General features: G+C 32.7%; 1 long non-coding RNA gene across 1 annotated transcript; it reads right to left on the reverse strand.

Moving 5' to 3' along the window:
* Positions 1–2,810: 2,810 nt before the first annotated feature.
* On the reverse strand, positions 2,811–5,080 carry LOC145610048 (uncharacterized). The gene is made up of 2 exons (XR_014106209.1): positions 4,932–5,080; positions 2,811–3,115 (listed from the first exon to the last, which is right to left on the reverse strand). It is a non-coding gene; the product is annotated as an uncharacterized LOC145610048 (long non-coding RNA).
* Between the last annotated feature and the right edge of the window lie 748 nt (positions 5,081–5,828).

Raw genomic sequence — 5,828 nt, forward strand, 5'->3', positions numbered from 1 at the left:
AAAAAAATTAAAACAAATAAGTTGTTGTGCTGCTTCTTGTTTATTTATTTTATTAAGTTATAGGCCCTGTGGATTGATTTCTTGTTTATTTTAACATGTAAAAACCTACACTATATTGTTATTATACATGATTGGGCAACGTCCTATGTTTATACATGACCTTACAAAATAAAAAAAAAAATAAAACAAATAAGCTGTTGTGCTGCTTTCTTGTTTATTTATTTTTATTAAGTTATAGGCCCCGTGGATTGATTTTTTTTTTTCATATAAGTTAAAGATGCTAATCATTTGGAAAGACAAATTCTTTGTTGTTTTTTTTTATTTATATTTGTTTTCCTCCAACTAATTATGCAAATTAATTAAAATTAAATAAATGGGGAAGGGACTATAAACACAAAACAATTACAATGACTCCAAACCATTAAACATTTAAACATAAGGATTGTTTCATATAACAATACATAATGTCTTTAAAAACATAGTAATACTACTATTACTTGTGCAAATAAAAATATAAATTTGTCCATGAACGCAATAATACAACATCAACCATTTTAAATATGTAATAACCAAACCTAGGTTATGTTAATGCCTGTTCAAACAAAAAACTTCATACTTAACTTCATGTAGTAGAGACATCAGGAACATTACCACCTGGATCAGATGCACTGACAAGAGATCCATCACCACCTGGATCAGCTGCACTAACAACAGATCCATCACCACCTTGATCACCAGCCCTTATGGTGGTAGCAGATTCATCATGGTCACCAACATCTTTAGGAGGTTGATTGATGGCAGCAGAAGTAGGTTGATCACCACCATCCTCACCTTCTTTTGCATTGCCACTCGCATCCTCCACCTCCTCCTCCTCGTTAGCTTCGGTGTGCTTCAATATTGCATCTTCTTCACCCTCAGCCCGTATCACACTAGTCGATTCTTGTCCCACAACTTCAGTGTTCTTATTTGATTTAATACCAAAACCCGCAAAAACTTCAGCTTCTTTGGTATTTTTTTTCATCTTCGACAGCGTCATCACTTTTAGTGACAACTTTTTCAGCATCATCAACATGTGGCTCTTGAAAAGTGTGTACGTATAGATTTTCAATTGAAGCTACCAGGTGTGGAATGGAAAATTCAGTGCTTTGATCATCTTCCTCGTCTTCACCTGCCTTCAAATCAGCATCTTTGTTTTCTTCACGCACTTCCGCTTCTTCATGTTGGTCCAATGTCTTTCCTTTTTTTGGGGGGGGGCTAATTTCGTTGGGGGCCCCAACAACTTCCTCCTTCTCTTCCTCCTGTTTCCCTTCAAAATCAATCTTCCTTTTCACAGCTCCTTGTTTGCCCTTTGGTTTTGGCTTTGGAACTTCCTCATCTTTTTCTTCTTTCTCAACATCTTCTTCTGCCTCCACTGCTTTCTGAAAAAGTAGAGCAGTATACATAGAGTTATCAAATTACATATCACATATATGTGTAATGACTAGGCCTGGTAATTGGACAGGGCTACCCAATGGCAAAAGGGTCGGGCTCATAATTAAAGGGTCTTGACCCTTTTTAATTTTAATGGATAGGGTATTTATAGGGTCATATCTTATAGGGCTGTTATAGGGTTTTTCAATTAAAGCCCAATAATTAAGGAAATACTAATAGACAGCCCAATAAGAGCTTAAGAGTTACGTTCAAATTCCCTAATTTCTAAGTGCACCTCACGATCTCTTCTCTCTAACTCTGAAATTTTAGTCTCTTTCTTATTCAGTCAAAATCCCTAATTCTCAACCCCAAATTCCTAATTCCTAAATTTATCTACTCTGTACTTCGTAATCAAAATCAAATTCCGATTTTATTCTAATTCTCAACTTCTTTTCTTTTTGATTTTCTTTTAATTTTTATCAAAATAAAATCCATCTATTTCCAACGGTGGGGAGATTTAAGGAAATTGAAGATAAGATTGCAATTGACAATATCAAGCAAATGATTAGGTAAGATTGCAATTGAGATTTTTGGAAATTTGGGAAAGATGAAGTATTGAAGGGAAGAATGTCAATTTAATATCAACTGAAGGTAACATTGCAAATTCCAATTGAGATTTTGGGAGATTTGGGGAAGATGATGCAGTGAAGCCTCTGCCAAAGAGCACACAGGGATGGAGAGTGAGAGAGGAGGAGAGAGAATATGAAAATGAGTAATGTTCCTAAATATTATGAGATTTTGATTTAAATTTTTGGGTATGATTTTTAGTTTTTGACTTAAATTAATTGATGTTGAATTTTTACACTGACCCGCTATTGACCCTTCAAATTTTGCACTGCCACTACTACAAAAAAGGCCTTAGAGAACTGTTATAATAGGCTTTATAGATCGCCTTAGGGAACGGGTCGTTTAGGCGTTTTATTTAATAACAAATAGAGAACGGTTGTTAGTCAGAACCGTTCTCTTTTCCCTTCTTAAATTCGTACACTGAGGAAGGAATAAAGAACGGTTTAGGCCACTTAACCGTTCTATATTGCATTACAATAGAGAACGATTAAGTTAGATAACAGTTCTTTAATGTTTTTTTAAGAAAAAAAAAATCCGGCCATAATTATTCGAATTACCCTTGTGCGTATTTTATATTGTATTATTCTTGTATTTTAATAATTTGTATTATTTTTGTATTTCATTTTAGACCTATATTTGTTGTCAACCTGTTTTGTATCTTGTACAATTATCCTGTAAGAAAATCTTCACTGTAAAATAAATCCATAATCCTGTATACGTGCAATATAAATTTCTGTATAATAAAATTAACAAAAATATTTCCAGATACGACGAAAGCCATCAAAATATACTTCATATATATAATTAAAACATCCAACCACAATTAAATTGAATCATTCATACAATTTGTTCTATATAAACAAATACGTGAGTTAAATATCAAAACACACCTTTCTAATTAATGTTGATTATAAAAGAAAAATATGCTTAGATATACCAATACCATATGGATCTACAATTCACATAAATCATCGTCGTCGTCATTTGGTTGATGGTATCCGGTAACATATGAAATCCACCTTTCCCTAAGCTCGTCGATCATTTGTTCAGAATATGTAGGAGGAACTTCCTTAAAATTCTACAAAACAATGTAAAATACATACATATTAGTTAATATATTAGTTAATAATATACAGCAATCCTTCACTCTGTGAGTCATAACATAAGATAAAACTGGTGAGTCAGAACATCAGATTAAAACTGGTAAGAAGATCACTTAACCAACACTGACTCTTAGCCCATCCTAATTATTTTCCAAATGGAAATTAGCTGGAAGGGGAAAGATTGAACACACACATGCATATATAGTTATTTTGGTTTTGAGCTTTTATCAATCCCGATAAGTAGTATCACTACCATGCCTACCTCTGTCAACTGATCTTCCTTGTGCAATTCATAAAAAGGTTTCCTATGGCTCAATTGTTATCAGAGATCATTCTATGATAGGATTGGTCCTTGGAGGTAAACATGTCAACCTGTTAGATTCTAATGAGTCCAATGGAGAGAAGGCTTTAGAGTTGGTTAAGGAATCTGTTTCTATAGTCCAATTTTTAAAAGCAAATTCATATTTCAACCACTCAATTTCAAATGCAATTATGACCTGCTAGTCCTGCTACTAATTCTCCTGTAATTTTTACCTATCCTTAAATATGATAGGTAAAAATAGGAAAGCTGATTTTTAATGTTGTGTACTTTTATTGAGTTGGACATGTCACTTGTAAAAGATGAGTAAGAGTAACACGATTTCATATTGAAGCAAAGCATTGTGTTTATTTGAAACTGATTGAACTTTATTTTATTAAAAAACTCTAATAATAAGAAGAATCCTATATTTTAACTACACTTTAGTCTTAAATTCAAAAAGATGTAGAACATCTGGTATGGGAATTACTAAGGTGTTGAGGGCATTGGGGGTTAGGTAGCTGTTTCTAGATCTTCTCAAATCTCAAATTATTGGATTGGAAATGCTTCTGTCTTGGCCGGTGTGAGTACTAAGAAAGATATGGTGCTTGTTGATGTTGCACCTTTATCGGGTTTTCTTCAGCCTCTAATTATCAGACATTTATCTCATTCTCAGTATATGAAGGTAAGAGACCAGTTGCTAAAGACAACAACTTTCTAGGCAAATTTAAACTCTCAGACATTTGCATAAACCTCATATTTTATTAACAGCTGAAAATCATTAATTTGATAACAAAGTTGTCAAAATGAATGCATTGTGATAATGATAAGTGATTTTTTTATTGGACTAAATTCAAATAATTGTACCCTGATCTCAATCCAAAAGTCTAATTTCAATTCATTATCTCATTCAATCTTACAAATTCCAGCTTCCAAACTAATGAAGTTATTACAAAAATTGGCAAATCAAAATAACTAAATCAATCAGAGGTGTGCAAACAAAAACCATCCAAAGCAAAACCTGTGTGCAAATAATAAGCAACATTGGGTAAAGAGCTTTTCAAAACTCAACCACAAATAAGCAACTACATGACCATCGAAATCAAAACAAAGACATCCTCTAGCAAAATTTGGCTAGCCCTCTTTCTTTATCTAATTAGGGTTCTAAATTGAACTTAGGTAAGATTAATTTGGCTAAAATTATTTTGATTACTATTTAAATTAATAAATATTCGACAAAATTAAGGGTAATTTGATTGAACTCAATGCAATTCAATTGAAATATTTGCATACAAACAATCGATTGAATTTAACCCTAAAACTAGAACTCTGAAGTTTTTGTTTCAATCACCTAAAATTCAAATTGCAAATTAATTTAATAGATGAAAACTATTAATTTAATTATGATTCCTTTATATTTCGAATGATTAATGAGATTTGATTGACAAATAATCAAAATTCAATTACTCTTTAACAAGAAGATTTGAACCTACCTCAGCGGAGTGGTGCGTCGCTCAAAAGTTGTGCTGCGGTGGATCGGTGGTGCGGCGGTGGAGCGGTGGTGCGGCGGCACGACGAACAGTCAGCAGATGAAGGTTATACTAGGTTTCACGAAGCAGTACAATATATGTAGTACTCTAATTTTTTTAAAGGTATTAGTGAAAGTGAAAGTGAAAATGAACGTGAAAGTGAAATTGAGGAGTGCGTGTTTCAATATTCCTTTTAGCCTCCTTTAATTAATTTGGGAAAAATATTACTCCGTATATTTTTTTCCTCCTAATTTTTTTAAAAAACGGTTATGACACATAACCAGGCTAATGACACATAACCAGGCTAATGACCCGCTCCGCTAATGACCCTCACTTACCGTCCCAATAACCAGGCCTAGTAATGACACATACTCCTTTAGGTTAAACCATATTTGGATAAATATACATATATGCAACATAAATAAATATCAAACCTTTAACATGAATATGTAATGCTAAACATGACAATATGTTAAACCACATATAAAAAAAAAAACCATCGTTATATTTATATAACATACTTTGGTGATAATATACATAGAAATAATTAATAATTAATATGATAATGGTGAATACCTTGTTCAAAGCCGTCATCCCCTTTTTCTACCCTTGGGTTTTTTCTTTGGTACGTCCTCATCTTCCTCTTCCTCTGTTTGTTCTTCATCATCATCTTCTTCTGCCTCCTTACATTACAAAATTATGTAATGACACACAGGATTATAGGTTAAACCATATTTGCATAAATATACATATATAACAAAAATAAATGTATATAACATCACATTAGTAACATGAATATGGTGAATACCTCATGCAACCCTTTCTTCACCTTCTTTTTCTTTTTTCTTTCTTTTTCACTAT

This window comes from Chenopodium album, chromosome 24, assembly GCF_948465745.1.
Source record: "Chenopodium album chromosome 24, dcCheAlbu1.1, whole genome shotgun sequence".
Lineage (NCBI taxonomy): Eukaryota > Viridiplantae > Streptophyta > Magnoliopsida > Caryophyllales > Amaranthaceae > Chenopodium > Chenopodium album.